The sequence below is a fragment of the Suricata suricatta genome, chromosome 17 (genome assembly GCF_006229205.1).
Source record: "Suricata suricatta isolate VVHF042 chromosome 17, meerkat_22Aug2017_6uvM2_HiC, whole genome shotgun sequence".
Taxonomy (NCBI): domain Eukaryota; kingdom Metazoa; phylum Chordata; class Mammalia; order Carnivora; family Herpestidae; genus Suricata; species Suricata suricatta.
Window position 1 is genome coordinate 8,632,738 of NC_043716.1, and position 17,000 is coordinate 8,649,737.

Genomic DNA, 17,000 nt, shown 5'->3' on the forward strand with positions numbered 1-17,000 from the left:
TCCCTCTCTGTTTCTGTCTCTGTCTCTCTCTTTCTCTCAAAAGAAATAAGTAAACTTAAAATTCTTTTAGGGGCACCTGGGTGCCTCAGTTTGTTAAATGTCCAACTTCAGCTCAGGTCATGATCTCACCGTTCGTGAGTTCAAGCCCCGTGTTGGGCTCTGTGCTGACAGCTCGGAGCCTGGAGTCTGCCTCGGATTCTGCATCTCCCTCTCTCTCTGCCCCTCCCTGGCTCATGCTCTGTCTCTGTCTCAGAAATAAATAAAACATTAAAAAAAAAAAAGCTTAAATAAATTCATGAAAGGAAAGTAGGCTTTAAAGATGGCAGAGCCTTCCCACATAGTATTTGCTCCATTTTGTGGCCCCCTGTCCCTCCCAGTGAGGGTGCTTGCTCAGCTCCAGCCAGCCTGGGACTCGAGAACTGCTTCTCTAGCTAGAGAAATGCTCCCCAGACAGAACCTGAGCCAACTGCTTCTTAGCTCCAAGGAATTTGGACTGGAAATAAATGGAACTCGGTGTTTGCTTTGGAGGGCCTTCTAAACCGGCGTGAGAAAAAGTCATCCGGTGACTTGATTTCTGTCATTCCTTACAATACATGTTGTTTGCTCCTCCCAATGAGGGAGCGAAGCAGGGGGTTGGGGAGGGGAGGGGAGGGAGGGACAGTTCCCGAGACTCTTCTGGTCACTTTGTGATGAGAGCCGCTCCCAGGGCCCTGATCTCAGCGTCCAGCCTGTGTGATAGGCTTTCTTCCCTCCTGCTCTGTACCTCTATCTCCTGCCCTCAGCTTGCTCACTGCGTCTCCGATCCCGTCAGAATCAGAGCAGGGGCGTAGGAGGAAAAGGGGTGCAGGGAAGTCTACGTGGTAGGTAGTGTCGTCAGCAGGGGGTCCTACTCTTGGGGACTCGGGGAATTTTGAGAGACCCCCTCAGTGCCTGCATTCCACTTAACCCTGAGGAACGCATTTTTATTTCAGCTGCTGGCTCTTTATGGAGCAACATCTAGGATTGTCCCCTTGGAGGTGTGATCAGCTCTCCAGGCTGCCCGTGTGGACAGCACCTACGAAGACCCCAGGCGCATAGGTGTGTCTACACCACGGGAAGAACTCATGTGTCTCTTGTCTCCCAATATGTCCCCCAAAGGTATGCAGACACCTTCTTTCCACTGGACCCTCTCTTGCCCATTAGGTTTCTTTCTTCCTTTTTTTCTATTTGTTATGTTTATTTATTTTTGAGAAAGAGAGACAGAGCATGTGCGTGGGAGGGTCAGAGACAGCGGGAGACCCAGAATCTGAAGCAGGCTCTGGGCCCTGAGCTGTCAGCACAGAGCCCGACGTGGGGCTTGAACCCACAGACCACGGGATCATGACCTGAACTAAAGTAAGTCGCTTAACTGACTGGGCCATGCAGGGGCCCCGCCCATTAGGTTCCTTAAGCGAAAATATGCATCAGGCCTCTGAGACTCCCAACTCCGGTGGACGCGCATCAAGCTGTCCACCCGGGGTCGGGGAACATGGGGGGTCCTGCTGAAGCCTCACTAGGTCTGAACTGCGGGGTAAGCAGCCTCCGCTCTCCTTTGTGAAGCTCTCTCCAAAAGTTCAGAAGCCGTATTCAGTCTCTTTCCGGATCCGTTGGGTCCTCTCGCTGTAGGTGAGGACCTTTACCAGCCAACGGTCTCTCGGCCACTAAGCGTTTGGTTTTGCCGGTTCCGTGGCGGCCTCACAACTCACTTTAGCCGTATGTGATCTCCTGTTAGAGTCTCGGCCCAAGCTTCCAGGCGAACGTCGTGCTGTCCTTACGCAGCAGAGGGGAAGGACCGGGGTGGAGGTGGGGGCATTTCTCTTCTCTGCACAGAAGTGGGGTCCCCCCAAGGGCCCAGGCCTGGCACGCTACTCTGGGATGGCTGTTCGAGGGTCATGGTGTGTCCACCGTCTCCAGCTGCCTGCCCTCGGCCCCAGGCAGACCTCCACCTTGCCTCCTGGTCCCAAGCTCTGGTCCAGGGAGTGGGGACACCTCCTTTTCCAGGGGGGCTCAGTGCTGAGACATCTCGGTTCTTTCCACCCTTGAAGGAAGTGGCCCGGCCTCCATTTCCAGCCCCCATTTCCCAGCCTCTGTTTCCACGTGGCCCGAAATCCAGACCTGGGCCACACAGGCTCAATTATCCCCAGCGACCCTCCACTGCCTCAGCGCTCTGACCACCCGGCCTTTGAACCCGACTCTCCTGGGGAGGTCGACCTTCCCTGAGGAGGCCCAGAGGGACCCACAGGGTGAGCAGTGGAGCAGGTCCCCTCCCACTTCCTAGACCAGGTACCAGATCACACACCCAGGGCATTCTCACCAACCTCAGACCTTTCAGAGTTGTGAGAAGCGACTGGACCCACGGGAGCGCCTCCCACTTCCTCGGGACTCCAGAAAATTCCTAATATCCTCGCCTGCACATTCCAGGCAGTAAAGGCACCTCCTCTCTAGTCCCGGCCACCTCCCAGCTGCGCGGACACCCTCATCCCTTGCCCCCAAGTCCGGCCAGGGAGATCCATCCAGGCGGCCCCAGTGAAGGCCAGAGAAACGATCCAGACGCTCTTCCTGGAGCGCGTCGATGGCGAGGTTGTCCTGGCAGTTTTGCAGAATCTGGATGGCAGTGATGTGAGGGAGCACGGAGAAGGCCGGCGCTGCTCCCACAGGCAGCGAACAGTTCAGAAAGGAAGGGCCTGTGGGAAGCCAGCGTGGGCGCTGGTGGCCACCACCGAGCCCCCCAGTACTCACCAGCTCCCCTCTCCCAGGCTGCCGCTGGGACCACCCTTCGCGGGAGCCCAGGCCCCTCGCACCTCCTTAGGTAGCATCGGCCAGCAATCAGTGTGAGACCAGAAGGGAGACGGGGTCGTGGTCGGAAAACAAGGGTTTGGAGAAAGTGGCCCAAAGATGGCTGGGCGAGGGTCCCAGGGGGACGGAGCCCCAGCTCCGATCGCCACCAGGTGGCGCTCCAGTCGAAGACTCGGCAGGTGCAGGCTCTCTGCAAACCCCAGGCTTGTTGAAGCGTCCCCAGGACACTTTTGTAAGAGGGACTGTTGCGAAGCTTGTTGCTGGACCCTCACAGCCTGCACCTTTCCTTATCCAGGAGACCAGCTGGTGTGGAAAGAGGCGCTTCTGGAGGCTGATACCAGGCACACAGGCCAAGAGGCGCTTCAAGTCCTCGCCCTCATCTATGTGGATCCTACTCAGGAGTTTACTCAAGGGGAGCAAGTCCTTGCTGGGAAAACATCTTGATATTCATCCATTGCCAGATGGTTATTTTGAAATGTGTGATTTTGTTATTCCTTATTATAGATCATGTTAACGATACACTTGAAGTTTTTTTTAATTTATTAAACGTTTATTTATTTTTGACAGAAAGAGACAGAGTGGGAGTGGGAGAGAGGCAGAGAGAGAGGAAAACACAGAGTTGGAAGCAGGCTCCAGGCTCTGAGCTGTCAGCACAGAGCCAGACATGGGGCTCGAACCCACAAGCGGTGAGATTATGGCCTAAAGTGAGACGCTTAACTGACTGAGTCACTCAGATCCCCCATACTTGAGATTTGCAATTGAAAATTGTGTTTATTTTCCCCTGCGTCATTGAGGTATCATTGACAAATCATTTAACAAACTTTAAAAAAAAATTTTTTTTTAATGTTTGTTTATTTTTGAGAGACAGAGCATTAGCAGGAGAGGGACAGAGAGAGAGAGAGACACAGAATTTGAAGCAAGCTGTCAGCACAGAGCCCCACACTGGGCTGGAACCCACACATCATAACCTGAGCTGAAGTCAGATGCTTAACTGACTAAGCCACCTAGGTGTCCTGTTTAGGAAAAGTTTTAACAGAAATTTTAGTTAAGTCCTTGGCATTGTTATTCAGCAATTTCACGGCCATGAAAAATCATAACATTTAAATGAAATTAACATATATAGGCATACCTTGGAGATATTGTGGGTTCTGTTCCAGACCACAACAATAAAGTCAGCCAAATGAAATTTTTTGGTTTCCCAGTGCCTATAAAAGTTTGTTCATATTATATGTAGTCTATTAAGTGTACAATAGCATTATGTCTTTAAAAACAATGTACATACCTTAATTTAAAAATACGTTCTTGCAGGGTACCTGGGTAAGGCGTTGGTAGACCGGACATCCAACTCTTGATCTTGGCTCAGGTCATGATCTCACGGTTCATGAGTTTGAGCCCCAGGTCGGGCTCTGCGCTGATGCAGCGCCTGCTTGGAATTCTCTCTCCATCTCTCTCTGCCCCTACCCTGCTCGTGTTTCTCTCTTGCTCGCTCTCTCTCAAAATAAGTAAATTAAAAGTTTTTTTAAAAACACAATATCCACGAAGTGCAATAAAACAAAATATGCCTGCAGCAGTATTTCCATCGCTGCGTTGTTTCACGTTCCTTGGTTTAGAAGGATTTTAAAACTTGAAATGACATTTTATAAGTCAACACTTTATTAAAATACAGAGGTTTGGGTTCTTTATGGAAAACAATATGCTAACTATCTCTCATCTTTTCAGTTTGGCTTCGCCTGGTGTCATCACCCCCAGTAACTTCTCTTGGGGTCTCTGAAGACACCCTGCTGTAGTGATGGGGTGCCTGGTAAGGGCGGACCCATGGACCCCGGAGTTTGTTCCCTGAACGCGGTGAGTTTGCTGTGCTCCCAGTGTTTCTAGAACTACCAGCCTTGCCTTGTCAGTGCCTGGGTCTGCAGGTCAGAAACACCGGGCCAGGGGCGCCTGGCCAGCTCAGCCGGGAGTGCATGTGACTCTTGATCTCAGGCTTGTGACTCTGAGCCCCACATTGGGTGGAGAGGTTATTTAAAAATAAAATCTTGGAAAAAAAAAAAGCAAAGGAAAAGAAGCACCAGGCCAGCAGGTGTATTGCCCTCGCAGAACAGGGTCAGAGGTTAGAGCCGGGGCCTGGCGAGCATTCTCCGTACCTGGGGGGATGGCTTGGCAGTCTGCAATGCTAGATGCTGGGATTTTTTTTTAATGTTTATTTATTTTTGAGACAGAGAGAGAGCAAGCAGGGAAGGGGCAGAGAGAGGGAATCGGAAGCAGGCTCCGTGCTATCAGCGCAGAGTTCAGCATGGGGGTCAAGCTCATGAACTGTGAGATCATGACCTGAACTGAAATCAAGAGTGGACACTTAACTACTGAGCCTCCCAGGCGCCCCTGCTAGATGCTGATTTAAAGTTGGAGGCGCAACGGGTCTCCGAATCATTCAGTAGGTTTGTTTTGTGTAGCGGTATGGGTGAAACAAATCCAAAAATGTCTTAGATGTATTGAAGGATTGAACAAATGGGTAATGAGATATTGTTGGTCTCACTGAGAAGAGGGGGCATTCAAATAGGGACTAAAAAAAGGCAAGAAGAGATTCTAGGGCGCAGAACAATTAAAAGTATTTGTTTGACTCTGGGGCCCCTGGGTGGCTCAGTCGGTTAAGCACCCAACTTCATCTCAGGTCCTGATCTTGTGGCTCGTGAGTTTGAGCCCCATGTCGGGCTCTGTGCTGACAGCTCAGAGCCTGGAACCTGTTTCAGACTCTGTGTCTCCTTTTCTCTGCCCCTCCCCCACTCGCACTGTATCTCTCTCTTTTTAAAAAAATTTAAAATTAAAAAAAAATTTAAGTAACAAAATAAGAAATATTTGTATGACTTTTATCTTAAAGAGATATGTCTCTTTAAGATAAAAGAGAAAAGATTGCATGTATATCTCTTTAAGATAAAAGAGAAAAGGTTGCATGTACAACCATACAATCTAGAGAAATGAACAGTTTGCACAAACATGCATACATCTATACAAATCATCTACACAAATACATGTATGCTTATGTGCATGAATATGTATATATGTGGGTGTATACATACGTGTGTATACACTTCCTAGCTCTTGCCCACTGGAAGGGAAAACCCACAGAAGCACCCCAGTGACAATGAGCATACCAGATCATGGTCTCTTTATTCCCCACTAATACTTGTTTTAAAACAAGGTCTGTTTTATTTATTTTTAAGAGAGAGATTGCGAGTGGGAGAAGGGCAGAGAGAGAGAGAGGGAGACACAGGATCAGAAGCAGGCTCTAGGCTCTGAGCTGTCAGCACAGAGCTCAACACGGGACTCAAACCCACGACCCATGAGATCATGACCTGAGCTGAAGTTAGACGCTTAACCGACTGAGCCACCCAGGCGCCCCTTAAACCTCTGTTTTAAAAAAATTTTTAATGTTCATTTATTTATTTGAGAGAGAGAGAGAGAGAGAAAGAGTGAGAGAGAACAAGTAGGGGAGGGGCAGAGAGAGAGGGAGACACAGAATCCGAAGCAGGCTCCAGTCTCCGTGCTGTCAGCCCTGGGAGCTCTCCTAAGGAAACAAAGACCCAGGGAAGTGCCAAAATCCACAGGCTGTTAAACTAACTAGGTTGAACGAAGACAAGCAATTGTGAAAAGTAACTAAAATATACCGGAGGCTAAGGGAAGATAAGAATTATTTCAACAAGGTCTGTTTGCACAGAATTCTTTCAGCCTTGACTCCCCAGTCTGTGGAGATAAAAATGTCTCTTTTCTCCTGATCTAGGGAGGATAGCTTTCCCAGGGGTTTTATCATCTGTTTCCAGGAAGAAAGGGAGGAGGAGGAGGGGGAGAATCTTAAACCTGCTGTTCAGCGCTATTATTTTGGGCAGCACATTCTGCCACCCTTCACTTCCGATTGTCACACCCGGACAAAGAACCAGAATCACCCACGTCATCTTTCAACTAAGAGGGAATAAACTGAATCAAATTACAAGCCACATAAAATAAATCTAAACTGTGCAATCTTCTTTTAAAAAATGGGGAGGTCAGGGGCACCTGGGTGGTTCAGTCGGTTAAGTGTCTGACTCCTGATGTCGGCTCAGGCCACGGTCTCATGGCTTGTGAGTTTGAGCCCCGAGTCAGGCTCTGCGTTGACAGCATGGAACCTGCTTGGGATTCTCTCTCTCCTTCTCTCTCTCTGCCCCTTCCCTGTGTGCGTGTGCTCGCTCTCTCTCTCTCTCTCTCTCTCTCAAAATAAATGAACTTTAAAAAAATACACTTCCCTGCGTTTGTATTCTCCGTTCTCCTCTGTGTTCTCCCGCAGAGAGAGTTCCGGCACTAAACAGGCAAAGGTGAGGAAGAAGCAGCCATGAGATTCCAATCTTGCCCACAATTCGCAGACACACGGATCATGAATCCCCCAAGCTTCGTCTAGGGAGCACCCCCCTCCATCTTAGGGTCAAAATTCAGAAGGCTTTGACTACTGCTGCTCATAATGAACACAGCAATATCCCCATTTTGCATAGTTTCATGCTTTAACACGCCCTGTTGTCGGAAGTATATTTCAATTCCCTCCTTGACCCCAAATTCCAGGAGACCCTGACATGCATCACATATAGAGACTGGCCCCCACACCCAGGAAGCCATTCTTGAACTTCTCATGTTTAACTATTCCTGGTTTGGCACACTTGCATTGGTTCCTTTTTTTCTTTTCTTTTAATGCTTACTTATATTTGAAAGAGAGACAGACAGAGCATGAGAGGCAGAGGGGCAAAGAGAGAGGGAGACACAGAATCTGAAGTAGGCTCCAGTCTCTGAGCTAGCTGTCAGTACAGAGCCCAATGCAGGGCTCAAACCCACAAACTCTGAGATCATGACCTGAGCCAAAGTCGGATACATGACAAACTGAGCCCCTCAGACACACCTAGTGTTGGTTCTTTAAAGCTCAACCCCCACCGTGCGATGCTCCGACCCTCTGGGGTCAGCTAACCCCAGCCATCCAGGCTGCTCCACATGAAGGAATCAGACAATGTCAGTGCCTTGGTCCTGCCCCCCAGCTCTGCCCCCACGGATTCAGATTTCTCCTCAGGCAGCAGTGGGATGTCTTTTAGGATGAGGTGGGATAATCCAGAGACCCCTCCCAGGTCTGGGGATTCGGAACCTCCCATGGCACAAGCCTAGCTCTAGAATCCCTTGCACAGGAAGGTAGCAGGTGTGAGCTAGGTCATAGCGCCACCGTTGTGTCCCACGATCTCCAAGTGGCAGCAAGTTCATAAAACGCAGAGTGGAGACGGGGTTCAGGAGACATTAAATTGGCACCACCTGGTATCTTAGTGAAGCAGGAGATGAACTCCTGCCCCATTGGAAGCAATAGCCTGCATCTCATAGTTTATGATGTGAGGTATTTGTAAGCTATAGTCCCTCCCTAATATATTAAGAATAACATAAACCAGGGGCGCGTGGGTGGCTCAGTCAGTTAGGTGTCTAACTGGTGATCTCACCTCAAGTCTTGAGCACAGGGTAATGAGTTCAAGCCCCGTGTTGGGCTCTGAGCTGGGCATGAAGCCTACTTAAAAAGAAATTACACTTAATGATAATATTCCACAATAAGAAGCAGGATTAAGTCAACCCTTTGAAGCTGAGATGCAGCAGAGAAGAGAAAAAAGTCCTAACAATTGTACTAATTGAGATGTTCATGAAGACTTTTTATACATTTGCTGGTTTAATCCTCAAAGTAAACCTGCTACTTAGGGATTAGCTACCCATTTACAAATGAGAAAGACACAATTCAGAGAGATTTAGTAACAGAATTACATGGCTAACTAGTGACCTGGCTAGAATTAGAATCTCTCTGCCTTCTCCTGAAGTTCAAATTCTTATCATGTGTATCTTCATGGTGTACGTCCTATCTACGTTACGCTGGATCTTTTTTTTTAATGTGTATTTTAAGAGAGAAGTAGTGCGCAGGAGCAGAGGAGGGGCAGAGAAAGAGGGAGAGAAAGAGAGAGTCCCAAGCAAGTTCTGCAGAGCCTGATGCCGGCTCAACCCCACAAACCCTGAGATCATGACCTGAGCTGAAATCAGGAGTCGGACGCTCAACCCACGGAGCTACCCAGGCGCCCTCTGGCTTCTACCGGGTTTTCACCTCTCCGATCAATTATCTGAGATCCCTTCCTCTTTCCATAATAGCTTTCCAGCTCATTCCCACAATCCCAGGTTCTCTGACCACGTGGGAACTCCCAGGGCATTGAATGCACTTCTCAGGAATGAGTCCCCACCTCTCCTCGTTTTTACTGCCCAGTTTCATCCACAGTTATCTGGAAACAAAGACCAAGTGGACCATGACCTCCTTTTGAGAGCGTTCTTTTTCCCAGGGTCCTCTGACAGCTCAGGCTCCTGACTGTCTTCAAGCACCGCAGACACTTCTTGCCGCTGTCTGCTGGAAGATCTGCCTCACAAGGACTAGTGGAACCGTCCCAAGATTGTCCCCACCGCTGTGCCAAGATTGTCCCCACCGCTGTGCTCTCATATGGACTTGTGCCTCTATTTCATTCCTGCAGTATGATAGTACAGGAAGTTAAAGTGCAATGTACCTCAGACTGAAAACCTTAACTTCCTCCTCAAATAAAAATCACTTTTCCTCTTGTCTCCAACCTCCGATAATAGCTCCACAAAATGTCCAGTAAACTAATCCTTGACCAACCTCTCAAACTACACACATACAATCCAACGCTGCTGTTACCCCTACACAAAGCTCTATTACCAGTTCATTTCCACACCGACCCCCATAAAGTACTCCCAACCCCTGCTCATAAGGATTCTTTGATCTCAGATTGAACGTCAATTCCTCGAATAACGCAATCGCTGGTACTGAAATTTCAAAGATAATGTTTCCAACCTCCAAAATCCAATTGAAGAATGTCGCTGATTTCTTTTTCACATGAGAAAGTGGACTTGGTAACAAGATTTCTAACCACTACCAGTCCCAATGGGGCACCCCCGTTGTCAGGAAGCTGTAATTAATGAACAGTCAGCTAAGGTGTTTGAGCAAACTTCAAACATGTCGATCATAACAAGTGAAAACGAGATCAGAAAAGAAGTATATTTTTAAAGTAGTGATTGATGAGTTTGCTTCCATGAAAGCTGGGAGAGTCCATTTATTATCCATTTTATTTTTGGTATAAACTGAATTTAAAATAACACGACTTTTAAATCCCCCGCCTTTGCCACTTTTCACTCCCGTTTCCGAGCGCTGCGGCGTCCGTGCTCCGGGAGCGCTCGATTCCCCTCGGGTTCGGGGACACTCCGCCCACTCCCGCCACCGCCGTCCGCCCTGCTCCCCCCTCTGCGTTTTGCAAACATTCCCAGGGACGTTTTTCTAAAATCGCGAATGCAGAAGCTTTTATTTTCTGGAGCGTCGTCCTGCGTCCTATTGTATACTTCCTCGTGTCATCGTTCATCAAGGCTCGCTTTATAACGGCAGCCGTTCACCGCGGCGTGTAAAATGAGGGACAGAGAGCCCCCGGCTCGCCCGCGGGGGCGGGGCGGACACCCAGCGCTTCCCACCCGCCCCGGGGACACCGCGCCACATCCCTGGCCGAACGCGCAGGCGCGCTACGCGGATCAGAAAGGGCGAGTTCGCGCGCCCTCTTGTGGCCGCCAAGGCGCAGCGCACGGAGTTTTACAGTGTTGGCGTGTGCCCCCTGCTGGCCGTCTGCTGAATCACTGGATTTGAACTTTCCATTTCCTCTAGATTACTTCATTTGTGGGTGTGCATTGTTCGTCATATTCTCTTACAATCCCTTTTCTTTTTGTAAAGGGGAGAGAAAGCATGCGCAACCGTTTCCCCCAAACATGGAGTCGTACCTGAATCAGGATGAGGGAGTGGTGGGTTCAGGCGGGGCTATTGGCTCCTCCCGCCCCCCTCCACAGCTCTCTCCTGCTCTTCACGCCTGGAAATCGTCAGGCAAATTTTTCACCTACAAGGAATTGTGCATCTTCTACCAAGACTCTGTGGGTGTGGTTGGAAGTCCTAGGATGGTTGTGCTTGCACACGGATTTCCAACTTCCAGCTATGATTGGCACAAGATTTGGGAAGCTCTGACCCTAAGATTTCATCGGGTCATGTCCCTTGATTTCTTGGGCTCAGGCTTTAGTGACAAACCGAGACCACATCACCGTTCCACCCTTGAGCGGGCCCGCGTTGTGGAGGCACCTCCGTGGTGCCTCAGGATTTTTGTCTCGTGATTATGGAGATCGTTGCTCAAGAGCTGCTCTGTAGGTCCAGGCAGAATCGATCTGGTCGGCTTGCCATGAAGAGTCGCTGTCAAATGGAGGCTATTTCCTGAGACTCGCCGCCCTCTCCTTCTCCAAAAGCTTCTCCAAGACGGAGCTGTGCTGTCGCCCCTCCTCACACGATCGGTGACCTTCTTTGTATTCCCCTGAGGGCTCACCCCCGTCTGTGGGCCGGATCCTCGCCCCTCTGAGGGTGAGCGGGGAACTGCAACAACGACGGAAACTTGGTGGTGGACAGTCTCCTACAGTATATCAACCGGAAGAAGAAGGTTAGGAGACGCTGGGGGGCACTCTCGCTTCTGTGACTATTCCCAGTCATTTGCTCGCTGGGCCATTGGATCCTGGGGATCTCTATCCTGGGTTTTTGGAGCGGTGCAGGAAAGCGCTGCCGTGGGCCCCAGTGTCGGTGCTGGATGACCCCAAGAGCCACTATCCACAGCCAGAGGATCCCATGGGCTTCCTGAATGCCTAGATGGGCTTCATCAGCTCCTTCTGAGCTGGAAAGAGTAGCTTCCCTCTGTTACCTCCCCTACTCCCTTACCTGCTGCATATTCCACTTAGAAATATGTGCCCCCGGGGCGCCTGGGTGGCTCAGCCGGTTAAGCATCCGGCTTCGGCTCAGGCCATGATCTCACGGTTTGTGGGTTCGAGCCCCGCGTCCGGCTCTGTGCTGACAGCTAGCTCAGAGCCTGGAGCCTGTCTTCAGATTCTATATCTCTCTCTGACCCTCCCCTGCTCACGCTCTCTCTCTCTCTCTCTCTCTCTCTCTCTCTCTCTCTCTCTCTCTCTCAAAAATAAATAAAAACGTTAAAAAAAGAGAGAAAGAGAGAAATAGATGCCCCCAAAGAAGTCGTGGCCACCAAGCACTATTTTCTCACAAAAGTCCACCTGACTCACTGGTGAAGAGCATATAGTAAAAAGCCCACAGAAGCTCTGGCTAAGGATGGCTCTAACAGCCCACCTCCTATTCTTCCAACACCTGAGCGAGTGTATGGACTTGCCTTTGTCTTTGTGCTACTAGAAAACTCTGATGAGAGCACCTGGGCGGCTCAGGGGGTTAAGCATCCGACTTTGGCTCAGGTCATGATTTCGTTGTTCATGAGTTTAAGTCCCACATCGGGCTCTGTGCTGACCGCTCAGAGCCTGGAACTATGCCTCCCTCTCTCTCTCTACCCTTCCCCCACTCACATCTGTCTGTCGGTCTCTCTGTCTCTCAAAATAAACATTAAGAAAATTAAAAAGAAAATTCTGATGAGTGCTACTACTCACAGATACACGAAGACAGACATTCTTAGAAGTCTTACTAACGATTCTGTGGACTTTTCTGACGTATTTAGAAATGCTCATTTCTGACCCATCCTCCATTGGAATCCTGGGATAATGAGGAGAGGGTGTCTCCTTACCCATCCTCAAGGCATTAAGGGCACGGGCTTTCGTTAAGTTCTCTAAGCAACACAGCTTAGTGAGAGTGAGTCCTCTGGTCATAACTTTGGATTTTGTCCCATCAGCTGCTTTTTTAAGTTTATTTTTGAGAGAGAGAGAGAGAGAGAGAGAGAGAGAAAGCATGAGTGAGGGAGGGACAGAAAGAGAGGAAGACACAGAATCTGAAGCAGGCTCCAGAATCTAAGCTGTCAGCACACAGCCCGACACAGGACTCGAACCCGAGAACCGAGAGATCATGACCTGAGCCAAAGTCGGATGCTTAACCAACTGAGCCACCCAGGCGCCCCTCAGCTGCTTTTAATTAAAGGCATTTTGTTGACCTAGGTTTTGGTTTGAATGTGCAGTATTCTAAGTGTAGTTTAAGACTATGATTTACCTGCATGTATTATATATTTTTTCTTTTTTAGGATACTAAACCAGTAGATACTCTGGCAGAGTAATGAACCTTATTCGACAGGCTTAATTTCTGAATAAATTGAATTAAATCCAAACTATTTACCGAATTTTCTAAAATCACAGGATGTTAAGGGCCAGTAGCATCCATGCTAGAGATGCGCTGTTATTAGCTGATTCTAACAGCAAAGAACAGTCTGACTCTTCATGCCCGGGTGCTTAGAGGCGCGCCCCTCCTGAGCCAGAGGGGAGGGAATCATTGTATTGTCCAGGTTATCGGGAAGGTGCATGGACTCCTTTTATGAGGATTGCTTAACTTCTCGTTAGTTGTCCTAGAGAAGCTTCCTTGTGTAGCTCAGTAATTCCTGTACTTTCCAGACAGGAAAGTTCCAGAAACCTTAAAAACAATTTCCAAAAGGCCCATGAGCAAATGGTGCTGAATACTTTTGTTTAAGCCGCCGCTTCATTGTCTTAGTCAAAACAGGACGATTGAGAGATTATTTAAAAAAATTTTTTTTTATTAGCAACCTCAAGTATAATGACTGAAGCTGTAATGTTTTTATTTTCTATTAATAAAAATGAATTTTGACCCCCCAAAAAGCGGATAGCAATGTTTCTACTTTCGACTCTAACTTTATTACTTTGTGTCTTCCCTCTGTTTTCCTTGGTCTGCCCAGGTAAAGTTAGTTGATTGCGTTGATCTGTTCAAACGTTTGATTTTGTGGGTTTTATGTACTGTTTTCCTAGTCTCTATTTCATTTACCTCCACTTTCATCTTCACTATTTCCTTCTTTCTTCTAACTTTAGGGTAGTCCTTTTTCTAGTTCCTTAACATGTAAATTGAGATGTTGGTGCAAGGGGCGCCTAGGTGGCTAAGTCGGTTAAGCATCTGACTTCCACTCAGGTCATGATCTCGCGGCCCTTGAGTTTGAGCCCAAACTGCATCGGGCTCTGTGCTGACAGCTCAGAGCCTGGAGCCTGCTTCAGATTCTGTGTCTCCCTCTTTCTCTGCCCCTCCCCAACTCATGCTTTGTCTTTCTCTCTCTCTCAAAGATAAATAAACATTAAAAAAAAATTTTTTAAAGAGGGGCACCTAGGTGGCTCAGTCAGTTGAGCGTCCAACTTTGGCTCAGGTCATGATCTCGTGGTTCATGAGTTCAAGCCCCATGTCGAGCTCTGTGCTGACACCTGAGAACCTGGAGCCTGCTTCGGATTCTGTGTCTCCCTCTCTTTCTCCTCCCCTTCCCCCACTGTCTCTCCGTCTCTCTCAAAAATAAATAAACATGAAATGTTTTTTTAAGAAAAAAGAGAGCGTGAAAACAAATGAGAGGTGGCTTGGGGAAGGGAGGAGGCCGCGGGGACAGAAAGAGAGTATGAAAGAGTCATTAGGAAATATTTGAGGGTTTATATATATGGAAGTCATGACTGTGCTGATGGCCCCACAAGCATGTCTGTCAGTCGATACTAAAATTGTAGGTTTTAAGGAGCTGCAGTTCATCACCTGGGAATTATGAAGTGCATTATCAGTGAAGCTGGCTTTTTAAAATTCTCACCAGATTTGCTGATCATTCATTGCAGGCAAGTTCATGGACCTTCTGACATAAGACGCAGTTATACAAAAGAAAAGTCAAATTAGCACTCCCAAACCAAAACCGAGATGAAAGAAAGAGAAAGAATTTTACAAAGTGCAGGCGGTTCGGGCCCCTGGGTGCCCTGGACTGAGCCTGGGTCATGGGAACACTTGCTGAGCTCCAACAAACGGGTCGTTCTCCACGGTTGTAGGCACTTCGCGGGATTTTCGGCAAAGGAAGTGCCGCTATTTAAGCTCACTTTAGAACTTAAGTCTTTATAAAGCAGCACAATAGAGCCTTTTCTCGAAAACAAATTTCAACGCCATGACTGCTAGGGTCACTGCACGTACGGGTGCTCGGAGTGCAAAAGAGATCTTAACTCTTCTCCTTTTCCTGTTTCAGGCTGAGTCTTAGCCCCTGAGTCCTGGTTATCCGGGAACAGGCGCCCTCCCGTGGCAGTGCACAGCTGGAAAGGGACCACGGCTCCAGACACCCCAGCCTGGATGCTGGCCTTGCCACGGCTGCTGTGTGGCGGTGGGGAAGTCCTCAACCCCTCTGGGCCTCCTGTATAAAATGGGGATCCTTCCACCCCTGTTGCAGGATTGATGTCAAAATAGAAAACAAACAAAACCATTGGTGACGATCAGGCAGAGCACTAATGCTGCTACCAGAGCCAGCCGAGTCGAAATCTTCCCACGGCACCCAGGTGGATGCTGATAACCCAATGTATTAAAAACCTAGTTTTGTTTGTTTCCATTGAGGAACAGAGAAATGGGAGCTATGAGAAACGGGGCTCCCCTGAAGTGGAGAGCAGGAGGCGGAGCCTAGGGGTCCGTGGGAGAGGGGCGTGACTGGGGCTGGGACAGGAGAAGCCTCACGGGTTCCGGAGTTGGTATATTTCCGTTTTCCATCATGACAGCTGGGAATTTTTCCTGGATGTTTAGACATTTGCTACCTAAGTAAAAAGAAAGACTATCTAAGTATTCTAGCTTCTCCTCTGACCCTTCTTTGAATGAGGGCAATTAATTTACCTCCTTTTCCTACCGAAGACATGATGACCACTGAGAAGATTCCAGAGCCACCATTTTTGTAGACAGGAGTAACCAAAAAAAAAAAAAAAAAAAAAAGGAACAGGGCTAGGCTTGGAGGTAGCACTGCAAGGTTCAAGGCCGAGTCTGCACCTGATCCCTGGAGGCCTCGGCAAAGTCATACTGTCTTTCTGAGCCTCCCGTTCCTTGTCTATAAACGGCATGGTCGCCCTCGGCCTACAACATGAAGGAAAATGCACTGCTTGAGTCAGTCTCATTACTGCGCAGACCTCACATCGCAGGACAGGAGAGGGAAACAGTTTGTGCCCCTGGGTCCTCACCTCCCTGGTCTCTCATTTCCCCTCCGGGAGGTGGCCTTTGGCCCTGGTGCTCCTTCAGGGAGTTCAGTTAAGGCTGCATCCATTTCTACCAGACCTCCATCCAATCTCTTCATATGAAGTCTCTGCTGAAGTATGGGCACATAATTCCTAAAGAAAAACACTAGGAGAAACGGAAGCAGCGCCCTGTCATACCGAGACAGTTAGAGACTGAGGGAACAAGCCCCAAAGGGTAAACATCATGCACCTGGGGGGCTTCATGTTGGATGTTACTGCTACGTGGCCCTTCTCTTAGAGAGAAGCAGGATGCGGGCTCACACACCAGCCGGACTTAAAACGCAGGATCAGCTCCAAAGTCACCAATGAGCTGCCTGAGTGGCCTACCGATATCAACCAATCAGGGCCAGGCCCTTCTGACCAATTAAGATGAGGCATTTGCCCTCTCTTTCCCCCCCCCCCTTATTAGCATATGGGACTTGTGCGAATTTTCTCTTCTTAAGCAGAGCCTCGGGTAGCGGGTAGCCTGTGCCTTTGATTTTGCGGTCCGGCTTCGTTTCAGTCGTTGGCCACAAGAACCTGACTCTGGTAGCACTACTCTAAAACTTTATGTTCACAACCTTTGTGAGAGGGTGGGAAGGTTTTGAGTATAATTTATGTTGTTCTGATTAATTAAAAGACTCCTTAAATTTTTGCCATACAGGACTTGCTCTCCATTCTTTATTTTTTATTTTTACTTTTTGCTCTCTATTACTTAGATGATCATTAGTGGTTTTTTCTTTTATTGTTTTTTAAATTTATTATTGAGAAACAGAGAGAGAAAGAGAGAGAGAGAGAGGGAGAGGGAGAGAGAGAAAGAGAGAGAGAGAGACAGAGCGCATGAGCATGGAAAGGGGAGACAGAATCTGAAGCAAACTCCAGGCCCTGAGCTGTCAGCACACAGCCCGACACGGGGCTCGAACCCACAAGCAGTTAGATCTTGACTTGAGCCGAAGTCGGATACTCAACCAACTGAGCCACCCGGGTGCCCCTCTTTAGTGTTTTTCAAAATTGTTGACTAATTTTCTCCATAAAGTGTTTGCACAAAAGGTGTCTTTTTTCTCTCTCAAAATAAATGAAATAAACATTTTTAC

At 48.5% G+C, this 17,000-nt stretch overlaps 1 long non-coding RNA gene and 1 pseudogene across 1 annotated transcript; both read left to right on the forward strand.

The window, feature by feature from the left end:
- The first annotated feature begins 974 nt into the window (after positions 1 to 974).
- LOC115281806 lies at positions 975 to 3,333 on the forward strand. The gene is made up of 2 exons (XR_003904413.1): positions 975 to 1,137; positions 3,110 to 3,333. It is a non-coding gene; the product is annotated as an uncharacterized LOC115281806 (long non-coding RNA).
- A 7,345-nt stretch (positions 3,334 to 10,678) lies between these two features.
- Positions 10,679 to 11,593, forward strand: LOC115282934 (annotated as a pseudogene).
- Positions 11,594 to 17,000: the final 5,407 nt, after the last annotated feature.